Source organism: Canis aureus, chromosome 4 (genome assembly GCF_053574225.1).
Source record: "Canis aureus isolate CA01 chromosome 4, VMU_Caureus_v.1.0, whole genome shotgun sequence".
In the NCBI taxonomy this organism is placed as follows: Eukaryota; Metazoa; Chordata; class Mammalia; order Carnivora; family Canidae; genus Canis; species Canis aureus.
Window position 1 is genome coordinate 12,999,647 of NC_135614.1, and position 26,102 is coordinate 13,025,748.

The window sequence follows — 26,102 nt, forward strand, 5'->3', positions numbered from 1 at the left end:
TGAGAAATGATGAAGACTGAAATATGACAATGAGTAAGAGAGAGGAACCATTTGAAAATAACTCTGTGACATCTAGCTTGGGTCTACCAATAGAGTGACATCATTTTCTAATAGGAAATGAGAAAAAGCAGATTTTTCTTGAGGGAGAAGACAATGAGTGATTTCATATATATTTTTTTAACGTAAGTAGCTTGTGAAGCTATCCAGAGTGGCTTGGCAATACCAGTCAAGAGATATGAGCTAGAGATAAATTTAGGATTCAGGTGCTTGTAGGTGTTATCTGAAACAATGGAGAAGGTGAGACTCTCTAAAAAAAAAAAAAATAGACAAAGAGATGGCTTGTGCACTAAGCATTAGGGAATACCTAAAATTAAGGGGCAGGCAGAAAAAGAGGCACAATTAATGGCAGCTAAGAAATAGATGAAGAGGTAGAAGAACTAAAAGAGATTTCAAGGCAGATATTTCAAGGAAAATGTGGACCCAATAGACCCATCAATAAAGTATTTATTATGATACTTTTAGTTGCAAGTAGTAGAAACTCACTCGAGCTAACTTAAGCAGAAGAAAATTTAAAAATAGGATTCAAGAGTGTTTCACTCAATCTAAAGGCACACCATGTGCTTGGTCCCCCAAGGGACTGAAACGAGGAACTGAACAGCCGTCAGGAACCCAGGGGGATACCTGCTTAGTTCTCTAAACAACTGCTTCAAAGAGTAGTTCTCTGAATTCCAGTTCCAAATCATTAGAAAGAGAATCTTATTGGCTTTTGTCCAATCAGGGGTCAGCTGTCCAACCGTGATCCAATCAACTATGGTCATGATGGGCTTGGGGAAAAACACACAGAATAAACATGGCAGCCAATGATCCACTTCTGTGAACAAAGACAATAGGTCTCAGAGAACACTGAATTAGGTGGATGTTCGCAAAGATATCTGTTACAAGATTAATCAAAATGACTGTTCAAAGATTTGGTTGCTTTTTCATGGAGGCATCAATTATAAGAACAGTTGTTAAAAACCCAGATTCTTTTCTCTCTTCTCTGTTCCTGTTTCCTCTGTTAGCCCAGAGGGAAAGTTGCATTAATGTCTGTGTTGGCTTCTCTATAACAGAGACGAGAATAAAACAAATTGCTTGTGAAATGCCTTGACATGCTAAGGTTAAAGGAACTAAGAAAATTCAAAGGATTGTTTTTATTTTTTTAGAGAGAGAACTGGAGCTTTCCAGCTGTTTTTGCCTTCGCCTGGGTCTCATTGACTTCCCAAATTGTACTAGCTGCTTTCTGGCTTTCATTAATCAAACTGCCACCTGTGATAGACTGCTAGTCCCTCGTCTTATTTTGATTAATTTCATTCTCACATTCATCTCTCCAGCACAGTTTGCAGTCGATGATTTGTTATGGGCAGAGCAGGATGGGGGATGACTAGAGATTTGGAGTAGTGGAATCATCTCCTGAATCTGATTGGATTTATCTGTTAACAGAAATACTTCCTCCCCCTTCATTCCTTTCAGCTCTAAGAATAGCAGTACCAGCTGTACTTGCCTGAGCCATATCTAAATTAATAAAATAAAGTGGGATTATTGACATTTTCTTGCTTCAACCAGCAAATGTGCATCTTTGGATTTTTATCAACTAAAATGCTCTTATAATGGAGCATTCACAGAAATGGGCTTGTCATAAAAATGATAATGCACACTTGTGCTAATTATGCATTTGTATTCCTTTTACTTATGTTGTCCTTTTATCTATTTTGGATTTCAGAAATTAGTATTAAACTGAGGCAGCTAACAGCAATGTAGCTTAATAGTCAGGGAAGGGGATTTGTGGTCAGACCTATGTCTATTTCCAGCTCCGTTACCTAAGACCTTGGTGACTTGAGGGAAATTATTTAACCTTTCTGAGCCCCCATTTTTATATACACATGATTATGTTGTTTTGAGGTTTAAATGATATGTGTAAAGAATGTTCTATAGTATCTGACACATAGCAAAGGCTAATTAGTGTTAGTTCAAAAGAAGGTGGGAAGAGAATGACTTCTCAGCCACACACACTATTCAGAATCATTATTTCAAACACTAAGATAAAGGAAGAAAAAGAGAGATCTGAGAGCCTGGTTTCACAGGTGAGAACAGTGGATTTCTTGCTTGTAGGAATGGGGTCGTGCTGTTTACAGCACCTCTGCACCACATTGGAGAGTGTGACCTGTGCATTTTTTACACATCTGGAGGTCTCTGGAACTGACCCACCTCTATTTGCATGAAAACCTGAAGAAACTCCTCGGCACGAATTCTTCTAAGTCTGAGAGACTAGAGGTCATAGGCCAGGCTGAGTAAGGAGGGCAATTCTGATACATCTGCTACTTAAATGTCCTGTGGTCCAGACTACAGGTCTTATGCCCGACCTAAGATTAAAAGAGAAATGACCTTCACTCATGCTGTTGTAGGGCAGTAAAAGTACAGGGCCATATGATTTAGTAATCAGTTTAATATTACAAATCAGGGTGAGCTAAACTTTACTGCCTTAAGAAAACTTCTAGAGCCTCAATGGGTCAAGAACACAGTGACCTGAGTAGCACACTTACTCACCCAAAAGGTGAAACTGCAAAATGAAAAACAACTTAGGACCCTTGGTAGTTGGAAGGATTAGGTCACAAACACAGGCAAGACCCAGAGACAAGAGCTGCCTTGTTGGAGATGTAGGCAAACATCCTACAAAATGTGAACAAAATGCCATTTTGAACAAATGCCATTTGTGCCATTGCTATGACACTAATATTACCCTCTTATGAGGTAGCCAGAGAAATAATTGGCACCTTACAAATGTTTGGGAATAAATTCCTACTAATTAAACAATTTGTGTGCATCATACTTGTTTATTGTCCTTTTTATTTATTTTGCTTCTATGCCTTATATATTTATTTTTAACAGAAGTTAAAAAGCTCAGTGGTCTTTGTGGCAGAAACATGGGCTTTGGGGTCTGAGAGGGACTTGGGCAAGTTACTTTATTTCCATGCCTTTTTTATTTCTTCTATAAAATAGAACCATTAGAGGATCTAATTGGATGATGTGTGAATGTGTGCCTGACCTTAATAATGGAGATTTTTGCAGAGCAATAATCAGCCACAAACTGCTTAGCAAGAATTTATATATACATTTGCATTCCCTCATTCTCACAGTTGAAGACAGAAACATAAGAAGGAATATTCAAAGTTAATGTAAAATTAAGGAGAAAGAAGTCTGCAATGAGAGGAGCAATTTGATTCATTTGTGTTATAATTTATAATGATTTAATTTTATAGAATGTTTCTCATACTTATTTTATATTTTCTAAAGTTTTTAGCACAGCTCTAGGTCCACTTAAGTAGGTGCTTAGTAAATATATTGATTTAGGATACCTCCCCAATAGGATATTATTTGGGATAATAATAATAATGCAGCAGTAAAGCTACTATACTAGGAGACAGGACACTTGGGTCAAGACCTAGTTTTACCATTAATTAGCCATGGGAACTTGGATAAGTCTTCAAGCCTCAGCATATTTTTCTTTAGATTAAGGAGTTTCCCCCAAATTCTTTTCAGCTCAAATGGTCTATATCTTTACAAAGGCTCTGAGGACATACATAGAAGAGTGTATTCATGAAGAACAAGAGAACATAGAAAGGACATAACATGAATTTCATGGTATCATGAGCACTAACACAATGTGAGTATCAGAGAAATAATAACTGTATAAACAAAATTTGAGTGCCTATCAAGTTTCAAGCACTGTGCTAAGGGCTTTACATACATTATTCCATTTAATCCTTTTAATTGCACTATGAAATAAATATTGATATTCCCAGTTACGGCTAAGGAAACTGGTTTAGGCACTCAAAATTTTCCATTAATTAAGCTAGCATTTCTGTGACACTTGTCTCATATACTAACCCAGGAATCTGGTTTGTCTTTCTTATTAACAAAGAGAACTAGAATTCAATACTGAGATTACATCCATAGCTTTGGTCTATTTATTATGGTTCTTAACCTTTGTTGAACTATAAGTTCCTCAGAGAATTTGACGAATGTTGTGCAGATGCAGCAGAAGTCACAGACCCTTTGAAGTAGTACATTTATAGATACAACATCTCTCAGATAAAGAGTCAAATTCTGCCCACAGTCTTCAATGGCAGCCTGAGAGGATCTAAGAGCATCTCAAGTAATTGTCCAGAGAGTAATTCAAAGGTCTTGCAACATGATAAAAATCCGTCACCATATCCTTTCAGAATATCATGTTTTCTCATTTCTTAAGTTTCTCTATCCACATACTTATTTCACAGAGGCCAGAGTGCTCATCTTGGAACAATAAAAAGTGAATCATTTGTCCTAGATTTCTGCACTGCCTTTGATCCACTTCTCCATGGGCTTCAATTCTGGATTTTCACCACATCCTCCTGGATTCTATGGGTAAAGATGATTACTGAATACTTACAGGGTATTTGTGATAAGTTTGTTGATAGCACTTCAGCCTGCTTATTACATCAACTGCAATCTGTCCAGGCAGAATTAGATTATGAGGGGCTGCCATCCTGACATTTAAACACCCTTCAAATGAAAATGGGTCAAGGCCAGATAATGCAGGAACTTGTTTGCATTAACAAGGATTTGGAATTATATACCGAGAGAAATGATTAAAGACTTTGAAGCAGAGGAAATGTGACCTGATCAGATTTGATTTTTCAAAATGGCATTATGACTACAGGAGAAAAAAGACTTGGAGAAGATTAAAAACTGACATAATAAAACTAAGTAGGAGACGTAGGTCATCCCATTTCCCTTTGAGCTCCTTTAAGGTGAGAACTTGTCATTCTTTCCCAGGTGTTCTGGTACATGGAGATTAATCTGACAAAACTGCTGAATTCATCTGTGAATGAATAAAGAACTGAAAGCTCCTTGCAAGCAAGAAGAGTTCTTTGTCACAGATCATTTGTGAATGGCTACTATTTGCAGTGAGTAGTTTTGGTGCAGATAGTGGCACAACATCATGTTCAGTCAATTATAAGCTACTGAAAAGCAGCAGCTATAACTGGGTGGGGGTTTTTGCATCTCTGCTTGCCCTTCCTCCTAGCACCTAGCACAGTTATTTGTACATGTCATTAACAAATGTTTACTGAATGAAAAATTCTATCTGTAAATAATTAGATTTCTGTTTTTTAAGCAAACTGCTGAAACATCATTTTCAACATCTTTTCTACACTTACCTCTTAGTGGGACTGATTCTGATGGTTATACCTATGAACAACTGACAGAAGTAGAAACAAAGAATGCACAAATTGGAGGAGGCATTAGAGGTCATCTAATCCAACTCCCTGTACTGTGTGCAGCAGTACAACTGCTGTGGGTACTGCTTTCTATTTTGGTTGCTTGCTTGACCCCTGCCTGACTTCTCTGAGCTCTGTCCTCATTTTTTTTCAGTTCTGGGTAGTACACATCTGCACTCTACTAAGTCCATTTGAAAATGTAAAATATAGTATGAATTCCTGGTGGACCCAATGAGTGTCTTTCACCCTGGTTCAGATCAACTTCTTTAGTACTATTTAAGGGAGGGCCTTCTGGGCCGGAAAATGCTGGGAGTTCTAGAGGGAAGAATGTACGATCGGCATGCTTGAAGCATCTCAGTGGTATGCCATTTGCCTCTCTTCTCAATTGCCTTAATAAGCAAAGCAAAGGTAGCTAAGATGGATTTGGGGGTTATGTAAATTCTCTAATAATTTTATTACTAGCATTCCTGAGGCTCTTCGGTGGAATTTTTATACCTCTTATCTAGTTACAAAATGCTTTCATAGATTTTAATTCTCTTTGTCAGTGCTTGTTTTTCCATAAGTCCTTTACAATGTCACTCAGGAACACTTACTCTGTGACAGGCACTGTCCTTTGTGTTGTGGTCTGGTATGTAGAGGATTTGCCCCTGTAACAGTTAGCATGTATTAGTTGTCAGCAAAAGAAAAACTGGCTAACTTATTGCAAGGCTATCAGGTAGTTTAAAGAAAAGCTGGAATAGCAAGCTTGGTCAGAATAGGATCTGCTAGACTCAGGAAGCCAAGGTAACAAAAAGTGGACAACTTCCCAGGTGACAGTCACTAGAACAAATCAACTCTTTTCGCTACGTGTGTGATACTTTCATCAAATTTCAATGCCCTGGGAAAGAAATTCCAAGTAGATCTGAGTTACTTACTTACTTTTGGGAAAGAAAAGGCAGAGAATTTCAATGGACTGTCCCATCAAGACTGCATGCAATAGAAGAAAGAGAATTTCTACTCCCCAAAACAAGTTGCTGTTACCAAAGTAAGATAAATGAATAGCTAAACAATCACATGATGATTATACCTGGTTTCCCTGAAGATTTTACAGTTAGGCTTGGAAGATACTACAAATGTGCATAAAGAGTTAAATGAAAGCACAAGGATTCGATAGCCAGACAAAATAACAGCACAGATACCTCAAAGTAATGATTTAAGTTTCATATAAATCCTCATATTGAAAATTAAAGGAGTGAGTTTAGAGAAAAAGAATGACAATTGAAATTCAGGCAGCTTTCACAGAGAAGAGCAAGTTGAGCTGGGCATGGAAGGATGGATAGAATTTGACTGGTTGAGATGTTTACCATGCGTTCTGTCCTGGATGGATTTAAAATAAAAGTTTCAAGGTACGTCCGGATTAGAACAGTTAAACAGTTAAGTGCGAAAACCCATTATTGAACAGCAGAAGATATTACATACACTTACAATAGAATCTTTTACATAGTAAGTACTTAATAAATGTTAACTATTGTTACTACATTATTATTATCATTATAAATCTAAAACTAATTCTTCCAATTATGTGTCACATTAATTTGTATAAACATATCTCCCAAAGCTGGGTATATATCTCTGCTCTAAGTGCTAGAGTCTGGTATGAACATCTGCCAAAGTCTGTGTCCCTGAACTGATTGAAAACTGATCTCTGCAGATATAAAAGGTCAGCCAGGGCAGCAACAACTAGATCTTCACCTAAATTAGCCAGGATATTTTTAGGTGCATACAGGTTGATTTAGCCATACCCTTTCTAGCATGCTGTTCAAGTGTTGTCACCTCCCTGACAAGACATTCTTATTTGTGTCAAATCAAGTTATTTTGCTGTAATCTCTACGTGTGCTAACCCCTGTAGGAATGGAAAACAACCTGTCAGCCTCCTTCTCATAATAATTCTTACACTTGAATGCTATTGTCACTTTTCAGCTTTCTCTCATCCAAGTTAAAAACACTCTGGTTCCTTTCATCTTACTTTATAGCTTTCTAGCTTTTAAAAATACCTTTGTTGCTTTTTTGCAGAATGACTCTCAGTTTCTCCACATCCGCTTTTCTGGGCCAAAATTATATAGATTAGGTTATCATAGGGAGTTTCAATGAATGGGACTAAGAGATCTCTCAAGAAATAATAATAATGAACAATTGTGGAGTGCTTATTATGTGCCAGGTGTTTTGCTAAGCACTTCACATATTTTTTTTCACATATTTATTTAATAGTCAAAATACTCCTATGAATTAACTATTATTATCCCTGCTTCACACTTATGCAAGGTTTCAGAGCTAGTAAATGCCATAGACAGGACAATAACCAGGTCTGTTCCATACCAAAGCCTGTGCTCTTAACACTCCCACCTTTTGAGTTTGAGACCAGGATAGCAAACAGATGATCAGATGATGGAGGCCCCAAGGATGTCAGAGCAGTGCCTCTTCTCCAATTTTCCATTATCAGAGGACATGGGACTATCACAATATACTCTACTAGAACTAGGAGAAATTCTTTGGGAACTCATTTTTTTATATTAGAAATTTATGTTTGTTTTGAATGCATTCATGTTTATTCATATTTTTAAAAGTTAAAATTATAAACACCAAAGTGAAACTGAATCTCCAAAGAGGTACATAATATTTACTCTGTTACTTTGAGCTCTCCAGAACTGTGGGAAGCCCAAATTGAGAATTCAAACAATACCAATGGCTACAATAACCTCAGCTTGTGAAATATTTCAGAGGGGTTGCAATGCTTCTCTCTAGAACCACCTCTTCCCATACCATCTTAATAAGACATCATAAGAGATCAATTATAACTCAGAATTACATCCTGATGTGCCTTCTAATATATACTGTTTGCAAAATGTCTGCTAATATAACTCAATGTCTATGGTATGAGGTTGCTTAGAATAATCTAGGCAAAATTTTGGAGACATTTGCCTAAAATGATGATTTTTATTTTAAGGTAATTGTTCTATGGCCTTTAATTCTGGTAATCATATAATAGAAGAAGCTGCTATTTTAAAGTTCATTCCGAGTTTGTAACAATAGACTATGTCACAAAAGACTGTCACTCGCATTTAAGAGAAAGCTTCTATTGTACGTGGAGGGCTGGGGAGGGTGATAGTGCGTCAAACTTATTCAAAATTGTCATCGAATAGTCATCCTGCTGAAGTTAAAAGAAAGGAAAATGTTTTCTGCTTCATCAACCTAACTTTCACAGTAGTATTAGTAGTATTGATAGCGCTACATGACAATCAGTTGTTGGACGGGGAGGGAAGTCTGCACTGAACTCCTGAAGTTTGGCCCCAAACAAAGATGATCCTATAATTTATCATTCAAACTGGGACATTCTGAAGAAAGAGGGCACTATTTATTATTAGGCCTAAACAACAGTCATAAACTGGGACTGTCCTGGGCAAACTGGGACACATAGTCATCCTATCCATAATTTTTTTTTTTCATCCTATCCATAATTAATTCCTAACATGCAGTCAAAGGCCAATGATGGCTAATAATACTGAGAACCTAATGCTTCCCATCTAAAATCAGGTTGCATTTTTCATGACACTCCTTACTAATTTTTTGATGTAGGTGAGAGCTCTGGGCTTTCAAATTTAACAAAGCCGTCCTCACTGAACATCTGCCAATTTCTTACCAGTGTGCTTTTTTTTCTTCCCGTACTTTAAGTATTTGTGTATATGTCTATTCACCAATAATTACATCTAAACTAGCAATACTATTGATTACTCATATTCAGTTTGTGTTTTATTTGGACCATGAGATGTTTTTGCAATAATAAAATGATTAGTCAATTTCTCACCATATATCCCAATGTGAATTTGTTTGCTCCTAATTTTATACTATATAATTATTGAATTTCAATTTCACTTTTGAAGAGTTTTCTTTCATAAACAATCTACAGTAAATTTGATTCCTGTGTTTGGAAGTGTTGGCAGTGTTTTCCAACTTAATCCAGTTGCCCCTTAATTAGTGGTTGTTGATATCAATCACAAGACTGCTTATTTGTGTGACACCAATGAAAAAGGCTTTCAAGGTCATTCTAACTGCCATAACAGATAAACTCTCAAAACTCAGTGGTTTAACAAAACAGGTGTTTTTGTTTTTACTCAATATGCCTAAGCTAGCAGGAACAAAAAAATTATGTATTCCTAACTAGTAGGATGACTCTCCTCTGAGCAGTGACTGAGAAACCTAATTTCATTCCATCTTCTTGCTCTTAGGCTAGGCCTAGAGATGTTAAACATCACATCTGCCCATCTTCTGTTGGCCAGAAATTAGTGAGAAGACCATGCCTTACTGCAATGATTTTGGAAAAGCAGTCTAACTGCATTCTCAGAAGGAAGAGGGTCTGGTGAACATCTAGACCATCTATGCCAAAGAGGTAATTCTTCCATACTATATGCTTGGCTCAGTAAAGCAAGAGTTGTATTAATACAATAACTTCATAATGTAATCTATACCATATCTTTTTTTGTGTGCAAATAGCACAAATCTTAAAAGCTTTATCGAAGCCCTTGAAAAGGCAATAGATCAAACAGAGTTGAGTATGATCTTGAGAAATTCTCTTGCCCTCCACTGGCCTCTATTTCCTCATCTGTGAAATTTAGGTAGAAGTGCCTAGTACCATTCCTGGCACATAGAAAGCTTTGGTAGCTAAGATTATTTGTTATGGCTTTCTAATGGAATGTACTATGCACCAGTGTTTGATCTATTATAGTTTGTTTTGTTTTCTATATTTGCTAGTAAGGAAGCTCAATTAATTGCCATTTAATGGGCATATATACCTTAAGGCATACTATTACCTTTCCCAGTGCCTACAGCTTCCTTCAGTCCTCCAGAAGTTATTAAGCAAGAACTGGGGGCCCTAGAGACCCTGCAGGATGCTATCAGTAATCCATCTAGCTTTTCAATGCATGATTTGATTATTTTTCTTAATTCTAGTCAGGCTTTTCCTTATGAAAGCCTTTGATTTTGGGCTATCCCAGAGACCCTTCATCAGATACTTTTATAGGATACAGTAAATGTCATTTCAAAAGTTACTGGCATTAACAATTGTCAATTGTTCAAAATCAAGAACTGTCTTCAGGCCAGATTCCCATTAGACACTGTTTTCTGGCACTGTATGATTTTTACATTTGCCTTCAGGAAAAAGAATGTCATGGACTTATACATATGGCAGGAGATGGAGGGGAAAGCACATAATGGACACTTAGATACATTAACTTACTTTTTCCAGTGTAACTGAGATATAACTGACATATAACATTGTATTAATTTAAGTTAAACAACAATGATTTTATACATGTATATGAACAATAACTTATTTTATTCTCACACATTTAATCCTAGTAGGCATTTTTATATCCTGATTTTAACAAAATGAATAAGCAAAAATTCAGAGATCAGTTGCTCTGTCTCATTCTTTTTTTGCTCTGTCCCATTCTGATGGAAAGTTTAGGCTTCACAGAAGACACATGTAACTTTCTAACCCAGAGTTTCTCAATGTGTGGTCCAGAGACTATCTGCCTCAGAATCATCAGAGCCCCAAGCAAGATCCATAAACAAAATCTCTGAGGGTGGCTCTCAGAAACCTGCATTTTAAATAATCACACAGGTAATATAGGAGCCACGCTACAATTCAGCTGGTCTCCACCACTGCTGTCCTCACTGTTCCACAGAAATCAGTCTAGCTGAGGTATGCCATGACTTGCTGATACTAACTCCAATGGACATTTTCAGTCCTATCTTACTGAGTCTCATAGCCTCATAGGATGTTATTGATTACTCTCTTATTGAGTTTTACTACCTTATCTTTTGTAACAGTTCCTGTTCATGGTTCTACACGTTCCCTGTTTCTTTACTATTTTCTTCTGCCTGCACACTAAGTGCTGATATTCTCCTTCGTTATATCAAAGGCCTACTATCATCCTCATTCACAGTCTCTTTCCACAGAGTTTTTAAGGCATCTTCCTTACTCCTGTCCATTTTTTCTGCCTGGAGATTCAGATACACATACCCAGACCACCACCCAGATCTTACACAGATCACTATTCATTATGTGTTTGATTACCTACTTCAATATTCAACATATCCCAAACAGAACTGATCATTCATATATATACACTATACTAGCTCTGTAAGGAATTTATTTTAAAAATTTATTGAAATTATAATATACATATAAAAACACAAATCATAGATCTTGATGAATTTCTTGATTCATTTATCTACTCACATAAAAATATATAAGCCATACTGGCATACAGTAGCCTTTCCAATGTCTCCTGATTGCTATCTTCTTCACTCTAAAAGTAAGAAGTGAAGAGTGAAGCCACTATTCTGACTTCTAATACCATAGATTTGTTTGGCTTCTCTTTGAATGTTATATAAATAGCATCATATGGTATATTCCCTTTGTGTATGCCTCTTTAGTTCAATACAGGCATACCTCAGAGATATTGCAGGTTTGGTTCCAGACTACTGTAATAGAGCGAGTATCACAATAAAGAGTGTCAAATTAATTTTTTGGTTTTCCAGTACATATGAAAGTTATATTTAGGGGTGTCTGGATGGCTCAGTGAGTTAAGTGTCTTCCTTCAGCTCAGTCCTGGGATCCAGCCCGGCACTGGGCTCCCTGCTCAATGGGGAGCCTACTAGCCTACTTCTCCGCTGTCTTCTGCCCCGCCCCTGCTCATGCTCTCTCTCTCTCTCTGTCTCAAATAAATAAATTTAAAAAGTCTTTTAAAAAAGTTATGTTTACATTATATCATAGTCTATTAACTATGCAGTAGGACTATTGTAAAAGAACAATGTACAGATCTTAATTAAAACATATTTTATCGCTAGAAAATGCTAATCGTCATCTGAGGTTTCAAGGAGCAGTAATCACTAATCACCAATTACCATAAAAAATACAATAATAATGAAAAAAATGAAATATTGCAAGAATTAAAATGTGACACAGAGATAAGAAGTCCCCGCAAGTGCTGTTGAATAAATGGTGCTGATAGACTTGCTCTAACCTCAAGTAGTAAAAAATACAGTATCTGTAATAAATATGAAGTGAAGTGCAATGAATTTTGTCTGTATCATATTTATGAGATTCATCCATGTTGTTTTATGTAGCACATTCATTTTCGTAATTATGTGATATTCTGTTATATTAATAAGCTACAATTTATTTTTTCCATTCTACTTCTGATTCTTATCCATAAGTAGTAAAACTTTACATCGTGGTAATTTTTTTTTTTTTTTGCAAACACAGGAATGTATTTTGTTAGGTATATATCCAAAAGTGGGATAACAGGTTTAAGGTTATACATAAGTATGACTTTCGTGGATATTCCCAAACGCTTTTCCAAAGGGTTGTAACTATTTATACTACTAACAGCAGCATATGAAAGTTCCAATTTCTCCATCCTCAACCACACTTGGTATTATTGTTTTTTTTTCATATAGTCATTTTGATGGATGTGTAAATTTAATCTGAATTTTCTTGGGGACTAATCACTAGTCATTTTTGCATGCTGTCTTTCATTGGGTTGGTACTGCCTTCTACCCAGTCACAGGCTAGCAATCTGGGCATCATCTTGTCCCTCCTCATCCTTTCCCCTCACATGTTAATTTTAACACATAAATATTGCTCAAATCCCTTAGCTCACTACCATAGTTAATGCCAAAATCTTTATTCAGAGCTTCATTGTTATTTTTCAATTTGTCTAACTCCACGGCCTCCTCTGTGGTTTCACTTTCTCTTAGTCCTCAAATAAATTATCCACAAAGCCATCAGAATGATCTACTCCAAACCCAAATCTGCCATGTTTGACCATTTGTGTACCTCCTCAACTCTAAGAAAAGTCTAAGTTTATTAAAATAGCATATAAAATGCACCAGCATCTGGTTCCTGCACTCCCATTTGACCTTATAGTTCATCATTTTCTGCCACTAGCTCCAAAACTCCAGCAATGCCAAGTTCTGTTCAGTGTCTCCTTTTCTCCAGAAATGCTATAACTTCCACCTTCTCACTCCAAAATCCTCAAAAATTTTGCAAATTAAAAATAGAACTACCATATGATCCAGCAATCCCATTCCTCGGTATATATCCAAAGGAAAACAGGATATTGAAGAAATATCTGCATTCCCATGTTCATTGCAGCATTATTCACAATAGTCAAGGTATAGAAAGAACTTGAGTGTCTGTCAGCAGATAAGTGGATAAAAAAGACGAGATATATATATATATATATATATATATATATATATATATATATAATTACTCAGCCCTAAAAAAAAGGAAATCCTACCATTTTTAACAACATGGATGGATCCTGAGGGCATTATGCTAAGTGAAATAAGCCAGAGGAAGACAAATATTGCAGAGATCCCTTATATGTGGGGAAAAAAATTCAAACTCATAAAAACAGAGAGTGGAAAACTGGTTGCTAGGGGGTGGGGGTGGAGGAAATAAGGAAAAGTTAGTAAATGGGTACAAACTTACACTGTAAGATGAAGAAAATCTAAGGATCTAAGGTAAAACATGGTGACTATAGCTGATAACATTGTTGTATAATTGAAATTTGCTGAGAGTGGAATTTAAATGTTCTCACCCACAGAAAAGATAAATATGTGAGGTGATTAAATACATTAACTAACGAAATGAGGGGAATCCTTTCACAATGTATACTATACCAAGTCATCACAATGTACACTTTAAATATCTTACAATTTTATTTGTCAATTATACTTCCAAAAAAAAAAAATCCGAACCTAAGCCCATCCCTCATTTCCTGCATTGGTCCTAGAAAAGCTTCAGTTTGCACTAAGTCAAAGGAAAGATTATCAAACCTTGAGATATTTCCTCTTTATTAGGATATTTATATTTTAATAGAAGATGAAATACCAGTCTCTAATTGTGGAATTTCTAGCATTAGTGTGCATGCGGAAGAAATACAAAATTACACCATGAAGTTTGCAAGCTATGCATAAAACACAGTCCTCTGAAATAACAATACTTATGTATATTGAGGAAAGATTAAATCTGTATCATTATGTAAATTGTTACACTACATGAGATTTCAGATAGATCATAGATTTAAATACAAAAAAGAGAAACTAGGGAAGTGTTGGAAGAAAGTATATTTTAAAATAATTTTATGATAGGGGAAGCCTTTCTAAATATCATAAAAAAGAAACCATGAAAGAAAAGACAGATAAATTTGATTCCAGAGGAAGAAAGCAAAACATGAATGTAAAAAGAAAGTCAGTATAAATATGGTTGACAATGGTAAGCAATAAGCAATGGTAAGCCAGATGCAGGGCACTAGGCTCCCAATGCATAGTTATTTGCATACTGTAATTGATGCAGACTTTGTGGAGAGCAATGTGACACCTTGTGCCAAAATATAAAATGTTCACTCACTGAGCAATCTCATTTTGGAGACATTAACATGGTGGTATATATTGATGAGGTATTGATGGATTATTATTGAATGGAGAAGTAAATAGATTACAAGCTGATTTTAAAGCAGTTTCATTTGTGTAAAATATATATGATCTAGCATATTGTTTTAAGTTATCAATATCTATATACATCTCTCTGTGCATGTATGTGTTTATACACAGAGAGGTTAAGATCTTAAAGGACACCTAGATCCTAAAGCATGAAGACAGAAACACTGTTTTCTCTTGCACACACCTTTGAAACTGCAGTGCTGATCACAGTTTTCAATAAATGTTTGAAAGGATACAGTAAAGGAGGAAACAAGGGCAGAATGAAAAGATTATTTGCCAAAATGTTTATCTAGGTTGTTTGTTTTTTTGTTTGTTTTTTGTTTGTTTGTTTTTTGTTTGGTTGTTGTTTATCTAGATTGTATCTAGGTTGTTTTTTTTACTTTTAACATTGTTCTTTTCTATATTTCCATAATTTTTTCTTCCAAAGAGCATGTAAAATTAGAAAAACAATAACAAAGCTATTTTTAACAAATAAAAGCCTTGTTACTGGATATATGCTGGTCAGATTTGGGAGGTCTATGAGAGATTCCAGAGTTGTCAAAGACTGAGGAGAAAGGGCTTTAACAGAAACCAACCAGCAAGAATGGGTTTTATTTCAATCACGGCGTCAGTATTCTTGCTACCAAAAAGGAAATCATTTCATCCTCAGGTAAAAACAGGAGACTTTCACTCTAACCTTGGCAGGTGGTCCCCACAGTTCCCAAAGCCTGCTTTCCTAGGGCTAATTGACGTTTCTTGAGCAACCTGGCCCCAGCACATCCTCCTGCTAGAGTCCCCTTGTCAGTATTTGCTCTCCCCATGGGATTTGCATTGCTGATCTAAGTTAAAGTCACTCTGTCCTCCTTCCTCTCTTCCTGCCCCTCTTATATAACCTCCTTTGCAGTTTTTCCCTTAGTCACTGATTTCCATCTTTAAAGTATCCCAGGCACATGATCCAGTTCTAGTTTCTGTAACAGACAAAAAAAAAAAAAAAAAAATGTCCGCCTGCCAGGAGAGGAAACAGGATGCTAAAGTGATGCTTCGTTTGCCCCACATAAAGTGCTTCTGTCTGGATCTTCTCCCAGAATTCTTAGGAGAAGAGGCTGCCGCCAGTGGGGTGTGCTTTTTCAGATGGGGTTTGGCAAGTCAGAGACAGTCTCACTTCCTTCAGTGCTATGGGAACGCTTAGGCCAGATTACAGGAATGTGGTCTCTGGGGTTTGCCCTTGAGAAGCTGAGGCCAGTGCTCTGGTGTGTTATCTGCCCAGGGCTGGAGACAGACAGGCTCCATCAGTTCAGTTGGGTAACTCAGCACTTTGCTTGCAAAGGCCTTTCCAACCTGATTCCTAATGTTGACAAAGACCACCTATTTCTTCCTAAATGAAGGGAATCCAAGTTTATTTACAGGGCACTTGTTCAAGCACTTGGTCTTTGGCCTAAGGAACAGATGCACTTTGCCTTTGACTTGTTATCCTAACATATATTCGGAATATTTATTTCTGTATTGGTCGGTGAGGCTTGGTTGGTTTTGTTGTTGTTTTTCGGAAACAAGCATGATTTCTTTTGCCCCCCACCCAAACTGGATTTTTTTTTCAAGCTACATTTTTAAATTTAAATTTTTTCCTGCATTACTAAGATATAATCAACATATAACATAATGTAAGTTTAAGGTATACAACATCATGATTTGATATATGTATATATTGCAAAAGGATTACCACAGTAGGGTTAATATATCTCACATATTTATAATTTTTGTGTGTGAGGAGGTGGGTGAGGACCTTTAAAATTTACTCTCTTGGGCAGCCCAGGTGGCTCAGTGGTTTAGTGCTACCTTCGGCTCAGGGCCTGATCCTGGAGATCTAGGATCGAGTCCCACGTCGGGCTCCCTGCATGGAACCTGTTTCTCCCTCTGCCTGTGTCTCTGCCTCTCTCTCTCTCTTTCTCTCTCTCTGTCTCTATGGATAAATAAATAAGATATTTAAAAAATTTTTAAAAATTTACTATTTTAGCAACTTTCAAATATACAATACAGTATTTATAATAGTGGTTACTATGCTAATCACATCCCCAGAACTCATATACCTTATAATCAGAAGTTTGTACCCTTTAATAAGCATGGCTTCTAGTTAGTTATTCTACCCATGTGCTGGATAAATTCACTTTATGCTCATTTTGAAGAATTACAGCACAGAAATTATTCAAGAAGTAAACCAGTAAAATATTAAAATGCACATCTGATCATGTTATTACTGTATTATAGTGTGGTGGAAATAAAGACCACAGACATAACCTTCTAAATTAGGTCTGTGTGACCTTCAAATAGGTGGACAAAAGTGGGAGAAGCTCACCAAGAGCAGTAGACTCCATGTCCCTTTCTGCTGGATGATTTGGTGTTACAATCATACTTTTATTTGCTTCTTGTGTAAACTGGCTTAGTAGCTTAAGAACTCAGGGTTGTACTTACAACAGCTGTCATTCTTTGTTGTGAGGGGTCTCCTAAGAATGGAAATATTTTTTTCTAAGTCAAAATATTCTTTTGACATGGAACTTTTGGACTGAGAGGTATTAAGACATGCGGGCTTTAAGCAAAGCCCCTCTAACCATGAAGGCTGGGGAGCTTTGGGCATTTCTGATAGAGAAGAGTGGATGAGGACCTCATTAGTCTACCTGGGTGCCCCTGCCAAAAACCCAATTCGAAGTAGTTCAGAAAGCTAATGAAGTGGGGGGGGGGCGGTGAGTGGCTGAGGGTGGCAGTGACACAGAGTGTAAGAAATCAGAGTTTTAGGAAGGGAAAACCAGGGCAGTTTTGGAGACTTCCTAGTCTAGAAGGGAGGCATTAAAACCTGTCACAATTCTCTCTCAGTGACTCCTGTTGCTGCTACACTGTTTGCCTCGAACTGTATATTCTCTTCTAGATATCATTAATGATTTTCTCTACCAAGTAGAGGAACATCCTTGGGCAGCAACACCGTTTCATCCGGCTTTCTCTGCAAGTAAAGAACACTCCCTCTGAGCCTGTGTGTGTCACCACGCACTAAGCCCTTGGCCCATCGCTGATGCAAGATCAGCCAAGGAGGTCCTGAGCCAAGGACTGGTCCACTGCTGTCAGCCCTCCACCACCAGACCCATCACGGGGGCTGAGGAAAGGAGGTCAAGAGGTCTCATGAGAAGATGACTGCCCTCATTCCAAAGACTTGTTAAATCCATTCCCTAGAAGTAGGGTAGTGCCGAGTGGACTCCAAAAGTCCTCTACAGCATTCCTATAGAAGATCATTCAATGGCTCCTCACTCTACAGAATATTCCTCACAAGCACACTCATCCTCTGAATCTCCTTTTGTAGTTTCATGCCTTGGTCTGTGGTTCTGAACAACTTTTGATTTCTCAGTTAAGCTTTTTTGTTCCCCTCAGCATTTTGCCATCTTAGATACTTAGCAGACAACTATATAGCTTTCAAGATTCCATTCTGATGTTGTTTACTGGGAAGGAATTCCTGCATCATCATCCTTCCCAGGGCAATCTCTTCCTTCTATGGGATGTCATAACTTTTTGTTCACATTACTGTAGTTAGTACTCATAATTGTTTGCTTACATGTTTTATTCTCTGTCCTCCAGACCATTAGATACACAGGGTTCCATTCATCTTTGAAAACCCTGTAATTCTGACCAGGTTTATGAATACTGAACTTTAGAAATGAATTTACAGAGGGTTGATTCTATAATTCCAAAGACTGAATCATCACAGAATTTGTATTGGAACCATGTTTGTAAATTGGAGGGTTGTAGTAGCAGAGCAATCCCCAACATTATATTTAAATTATGCTACACCTAGCAGCTGGTATGCTGGGGGGTGGGTAGGAGTGGAGAGGGTAGGGAGTTGGAACAGCTGAGGGATATAATTGAGGATAAGAAAATGAAAGGATTTCAGACAGAGGAAAGCATATGTTTTGCATTTTCCAGGGCAGTTCTGATTTTAAATATTCTGTGCCATTGTTTCCTTAAGCATACTAGTTCCTGTTGGATGGTTGTTCTGCTATCTGGGTGGGGAAATACATTAGCAATATGTAAAATTAATCTGTCTAGTTGCTGATAGACAAGAGAGGCATGAAAGTGAAGGCACAAAGGGACGAAGGGAATGATTGGAGTTTCTCCTAATTTGAATCTTTCAGCCTTGTAGTCTGTTGATAGAAGGCAGAAAAAAGCAAATCTATGAAAGTTATTAAATTACACATCTAATGTTATCATATAAGGATAAAGCATGAAAGTATCACATTTTAATGAGGTACTTGTTATTGTAAATGAATGTATATTTTTCACAAAGAAAAGCCTATGGTTTTCCTCTCTTTCAGCCAGACTTATGGGAAGCCTGGCCCCCCCAAATCAAATAATTAATTCCCACATGTTGATAATAATTTTTAATTTTAGGGAAAATATGACTTAAAACAGTGGTGCCTAATCGTACATGATTTTTTAAACCTACAAGCATACCTTGCTTTACTGTGCTTCACTTTGTTGCATTCTACAGATACTGTGTTTCTTACAAATTGAGGGTTTGAGGCAACCTTGCCTAGCAAGTCTATTGGTGTCATTTTTTCAACATTTACTCACTTCGTGTCTCTGTGTTACATTTTGATAATTCTTGCAATATTTCAAACTTTTTCATTATTGTTATATTTTTTATGGTGATCTGCAATCAGTGATCTTTGATGCTACTGTTGCAATTATTTTGGTGTGTACATTTTTTTTAGATGTAATGCTATTCCATGCTTCATAGACTACAGTATGGTGTAAACATAACTCTTCTATGCACTAGGAAACCACGAACTTTATGTAATTTACTTTGTTGTGATATTTGCTTTATTGCAGTAGTCTGGAATCGAATTGGCAATATCTCTGAGATGTGCCTGTGCTGCTTGTCCAGTCTTCACTGAGAGAAGAAAAGAAGAAGACCCACACATAAGAGCACTGAGAAAGAAGGGAGTCCACTGTGGCTAGATTTGAGGGGAAGAGCATAGTGAGCCCTGTGTGATGCTGAAAAGATAACATTCTTCTGAACATATGAGATACAAGTGCTGAGGACTTCCTGGAATCATTGGGGGAGTTTTTGGAGGGAGTGGTTTTCTTTTATAGTTGGTAAATGTGTGTGGTGGGGAAACATACCTGCTACCATTATGAAAACCGAGATTCATAATGCTTAAGGAAACAGAAATTGTATATGGTTTCCTTGTTGGAATCATTCTAAATTGCTGTGTACCTGCCATAGTAATTGGAATAGACAGGGTCAACTTGCTATGTTAAGTAAGAGCACTAGACTGGATGTCAGAAACAGCATTCCAATGCTGGGACTCATTCCCTGCTGTGTGACTTTGAGCAAGTTTTAGTTTCCTTTGTGATCTACCACCTACGGTTCAGCTATGATTAAACTAAATAATAAATGGGAAAGTGCTATCCAAATGGAAGGTGGACTGATTATAATTGAATTTGCTCTTGATTGAAGAACCTCTATGATTAGTGAATAGTTCTCTAGAGCAGTTGTTCTAGGGGTTGTACCGAAATGCCTTTGGGACTTTAAAAAATATAAAGGATGCATTGGCCCTGACCCTGGATATTCTAGTGTTGGGGAGAAAAGATATCTACATATAGGTTTAAAATTCTTAGGCAGCCTGGGTGGCTCAGCAGTTTAGTGCTGCCTTCAGCCCAGGGCCTGATCCTGGAGACCAGGATCGAGTCCCACATCAGGCTCCCTGCATGGAGCGCTTCTCCCTCTGCCTGTGTCTCTGCCTCACTCTCTCTCTGTATCTCTCATGAATAAATAAATAAACTCTTTAATAAATAAACAAAATTCTTTGGGTGAATCTTAGGGTCACCATAGGCTGAGAGCCACTGCTGGTGAAGGGACAGACTGCTGGCAACCTGAATTCTGGCTCTATCCCCAGAAACATTTCTTTGCTGTAGAAGGAAGTTTGGCAGGATCCTGAAAAGGTCACTAAACTCTCCATGCTTCATTTTCTCCATTTGTAAAGTGCAGAGCCGTACTAACCAGTAAACATCTACCTTTTTAAAGCCACAGACTCCTTTATTCAATGAGAATTTTACTTGGAAGCTTGAGCATGTAAAACAAAACAAACGAAGTGATCCTGCTTTGATTTTGCTTAGCAGCCCTTCCTTCATCGAGGATTTCAGAAACCATTGGTCTGGATGGTCTATAATGCCCCTTCTAGCACTAGAATTCTATTCAACGCACAGAAAATGTTCATAAATTTGTACTGGCTCTATTTGGGAAGCTGGACGTTTAATGATATTTATATTCTGAGGACTGTGAATTAATATAAGTGGTTAGACAGAGCTGGACATTTATCTGTTTGCTTTCTTATCTTTTTCCTGCCTTGCTCTGATTTTCATATGCAGTTGCCAACTGGCAGCCAGGTAGGTTAGCCAAAGGCTGCACTGGCAGGAGACTAGAAGACAGGAGAAAATATAAACCAGAATATTTCAACCTTTATTTCTCTGTGTTAGGTGATGTCTCTGGCAGATAGGTTCTCCTCCCTCCTTCCAGAGTCATCCTCCTGGGTCAAGAGTACCCCTGGGTCAGGTACCCCTTGACTTTAATAGTACCCCTTGACTTTAATAACACCCCTCTCCCACTCCCACTAGCCCTAGGATAGGAGGGAGCTTCTATTTATAATTGTGTGCTAATATCTATGGAGCCTCACTACCATCCCTTTTGTCCTTCAGCTCTTCCAACACCTGTGTATCAAATTTCCTGTATTAATTTTCCTCTCTTGAACTACCTGGAAAGACTGTTTTTCTGACAAGATTTGATGTTCTGACAGTGATATGTTGGGATTACATTATGAAGACCCTGAAAAGCATGCTTAAGTGTTTGCATTTCATGCCTTAATGTTTGGAACCTTGTATTTAATTAAAATTAGTGGTCCCAGTGTGGATATTGGACTAGAAAAACCAATGAGAAGATACAGGGGACAACAAATGTTACAGTGGAACTATTCAATGTTATCATAAAATGTTTTACCCATTTGTGGCTATGTTTTTCCATATGGAAATTGTTTTCTTTCTAGCACCTAGAGGAATTCTATCCTCAAATATCTCTTGATTATCTGATCTACACTCCCTTCTCACTTTGATTTTCAAAAGGAGACAGATGGCACATAGTGACCTGAGTCACCATGTTAAAGGAATTTCATGCTAATGGAGGTAAAGATAACAAGAATAATCCCACTCTTCAGTATCTACCTAAGAAAAATGAAAACCTACATCCTTACAAACACTTGCACACTAATGTTCTTAGTAACATTATTCATAATAGCTCAAACTGAAAACCGTCTACAGGTCTATCATCTGGTGACTGGATGAACAAAATGTGTATATTCATACAGTGGAGTACTATTGAGCAATAAATATAGAATGAATTACTGGTATATTATATAATATTGATAAACTTCAAAACCATTATGTGAAGCATAAGAGGGCACATATTATATGTTCCATTTTATATATGAAATATCCAGAAAAGGCAAATATCCATAGAAACAGAAAGTAGATTAGTGGTTACCTGGGCAGGATGTGGATGGGAGTGGGGATTAACCTACAAAATGGCATGAACAATCTTATTGGGGTGATGGAAATGTTCTAAAATTGATTTATGGTAATAGTTGCCCAACTTAGAAAATATACCAAGAAATACACTTGATGTGAATGAATTATATGATACGTAAAATATGTCTAATAAAATCATTTTATAAAGGAGAAAGGTAATAAGTGGCAGCACTGTTATTAATCTAGGCCTTTTTAGAAACCAATTAGTTACTATGTTACTTTCTGCTATATTGTCTACATTATCTATGTCATTTTCTTGGACTTTCATCCCAAAACAGTGTTGAGAGCTTTGATGAAGTCTAAATAGCTTACCATTAGTCTGGTGCTCCCATGCATCCATTCAGTTCCATCAAAAGAAACAAATGGTCAGATGGGTTCAGGCTCTTATAAATTCGTATTGATAAAAAAGGGGGATCATTTTCTTGGAGGTTCAGAACTTTAAACTCCCACCATCATCTAATTCCCAAATGGCCCAGAATCTGGTAGTCTAATATTAATTCCTACAGGATGTTTGGGGAGATAATAACTGGTGCCAGATGGTACGCACTAAAGGTTTGGAAGAGAATGCTTGCCTTTGTTCTCTGTACCCAATAGCTGCAAGATAGGTGATAAATAAATGCTTTTAAAAATAATTTCTGCCCAACGTGGTAATAGCTTAAATTCCCATGATCTGAAGAATAAGAAGTCCTGTTTATCTTGCTATGGTGTAGCAATAAGGTGCTTACTGTGAAAGGCTGCTGTTCATAACAAAGCTCAATGACTCACATAATAATCTATTGATTCTTCCCATACTGAGTTTGTCATTACCTTCAGATTAAAGCCCCCTCTTCTGATTCTAGTTTTCACAGATCTGCCATCACCAGCTCGGTGAGTATTACACCATGATCTTTGAAATGGCTGAGCTGGATACTTAGTTTCCTAGCTTTTCATGCCTTTTCTCTGGGAAGGAAAATAATAGGCCTTCACCTCTCCTCACCCAAACCTGTACCTCAGCCTAGGTAGAAGAGAGGAGATTTCACTCAGCCATGTCTCTGCCATCATTAACTGAGGGACCTCAGGAAAAGTACTGAAACTTAGATTCTTCATCTATAAAAGACTTCTTACAGTGCCTATCACCTTCATAGCATTATGTGGTGAGGAATGCGATAGAGGTAAACATTTTTAAAATATTTACTGAAGAGAGATTTAGATACTTTTGATTCTGGGCTGAATTCAAGCAGAATTTCAGACCTTTGAGGGGCATATTGGAGGAAAGCCAACTATAGAATTAACCTGAAATTTTTCACATGCTGCATCACTTTTAAATTCTGAGAGCTCCTTATTTGTTGTGCCTCATGCTAGGATTTTTGCAACTGATTGGAATAAAGGAGGGCAGCTGCAGGTCCTTTGATAATTGAATCCTATGAAGACTGTCAAAAGATGCCACTACATCTCCCACCAACCACACTAATCTCACTAGCAAGAGGTCCATCCTCAATCAAAATGCTGTCCCCTGCACTCTTCTCTGTTGCCTCTCCTTTGCCCTGCCACGTCTATATTCTTTTCATCTTCACTTAATAGAAGCCTAAATGCCTGACATACAACAGCAATTCCTGTTTCCATGGAGCTGCTGCTTCCAAGAAGGCTTGCCACAGACAAAAACAAGGTGGAAAATGGCCTCCTCACTGGAGATAAAAAGGAGGCTTCTCTGATGAGGAAATCTGTTTCCAACTCCTGTCGCTGAAATTCCCTTCTTCTGCCTCTGGTTTTCTTCATTGCACACCCCCAGAAGCAATTACTCCCTCATAAGCCAATACATACAGTAGAGAAAATATTGATTCTATAACCCAATTTTGGTAAGTGCTACTGAAGTGGAGAGAATGGTTTACACAATGATAAAGCCTCCTGATTACTTTAAGACTAATATTTCATTTCCTACTGTGCCTTTATATTGTTGGGAGAACTGTAAAGGTCAAATATATTTTAGAATGTTTGGAAGGAAATCACCATTACCTGGGTATCAGCTTGTGTAGGTGTGTCACACATCTGTACCCGTGTCCCTACCAGTTTATTAGAATCAAGACACTTTAAAGTACCTGACACGTGTCAGATACAATGCTGAGCTCTGAACAAACAAAGATGACAGGGCTCCCACCTTCCAGAAGCTTATACCTTAGAAAGGTAGGCATTTGAATAGCTACCTGTAGAATGTTCTGCTAAGTTGTTTCAAAATGTAATAGGAGTACAGACAAGGTAGCAAAGAATTTTGGTGATGAAGAGAGAGTTTGAGAACAGTTGTGCTGGGCTTCAAAGGATGAATTGAAATTTCTTGGTTGGACAAGGATGAAAGGGCATTTCAGCAGAGACAAACTGAATAATGACTTTGAGACATGACATATCTAAGGAACGTGTAAACTTGAAAGGTTAGAATGCTAGGTAATATTTCACCAAGTGTGGTCATCAGCATTACCATTGTTGGGGTGTTTATCTAATTCTTCAGTTTCCTGAGTCCCAGGCCAAGCCCACTGAATCAGGATTATCTGAAAATAGGGACTAGGAATCTGAATTTTAGAAGTGCATGTGATGAATAAAGGTTAAGGACCATCCGGGTTAGGCTATTCTAGGTAGGATGGGGAATACATGGAGGGACACATTAACCTATGACTCCAGGTCCTTCTGTGCTTATATACCTATCTACTATCAGAAAGACTGGTCAGTTTGGTTCCAAGTATATTCAGTCAAATACACAGATTCACCATTTGTAAATATATTATTGCAAATTGTAAAACTTTGGTAAGCAGAAGCCAACTTGTAAATTGAAAGAGTCAAAAGGCAAAGATCTTACTGACCCTGTTTAAAAATGGGAACAAAATGAGAAAATATTTTCCAGAGTGTTTTGAGCTCCAAAGAGAATCTTCTTCTCACATGATACTGGGAACTTGATTACAATCTCTCCCTGATACTCTCAAAAGAGAGCCATTGCAGAGTTGCTCACACTAGTCTCTCCATCCTTCAGTTTGGTTGTACAGGATTGGGTGACAGTAGAGCCACTGTGAGGAGTACAGGGCAGAGAACAAGCTGGGGAGTTGGTGGACTCCTGGTCTGAGGCATGGAGCCTGGACTAGAAAGACTGGATGCTGCAGAGAGAGATGGACCTCTTCTCAATAGGCACATCAGCGTCAGTGCAAATTGATGATTCCATACAAGGAGCAGCAACATAAATTTGGCAAAGCCAAACAATAATGCCAGAAACAGGCAAAATACTGGCAGCCACTCAGAGTCATGCACTTTTCCAACCTATCCTCAGAGCTATTTGTTGCTGATTTCAGAGCCGAATAGTAGACCTAGGTACTTATATTGCAAAAAATTGCACATACAAATACCCGCAATTAAATTACTAGCTTAAAATTGATACATAATTCAATCAGTGTTGACCCAATATTTCTCAACAAAATTTCCCTAAGATAGTATTTCTCATATTATGATCAACAGACCTCACTGGGCTTGTGAGAAAGCAGAGACTTGGTTCTACCCCCAGTCTTCAGAATCAGACTCTCTAAGGTTAGGGCCCAGCAGTCAGGGCCCAGTTATCTGCATTTTCAAATCATCACACAGATGATACTTAAGCATGTGAAAGTTGAAGAACTTCTACTCTGAAGTCCCTGATTTAAACTGCCCTTT

The 26,102-nt window shown here is 37.5% G+C and overlaps 2 long non-coding RNA genes across 4 annotated transcripts in view; one reads left to right on the top strand and one right to left on the bottom strand.

Annotated features, from left to right (window-relative positions):
• LOC144312206 (uncharacterized) overlaps positions 1-20,746 on the top strand; it is a 66,363-nt gene extending 45,617 nt beyond the window's left edge. For all 3 annotated transcript variants that reach the window (XR_013377658.1, XR_013377656.1, XR_013377659.1), the window contains 5 exons: positions 3,577-3,700; positions 4,314-4,440; positions 4,852-4,982; positions 9,557-9,717; positions 19,692-20,746. This is a non-coding gene — a long non-coding RNA (uncharacterized LOC144312206). The remainder of the gene's footprint in view (positions 1-3,576; positions 3,701-4,313; positions 4,441-4,851; positions 4,983-9,556; positions 9,718-19,691) is intronic.
• Positions 1-26,102, bottom strand: part of LOC144312205 (uncharacterized) — a 279,387-nt gene that overhangs the window by 123,716 nt on the left and 129,569 nt on the right. The gene's annotated exons all lie outside the window — the stretch shown is intronic.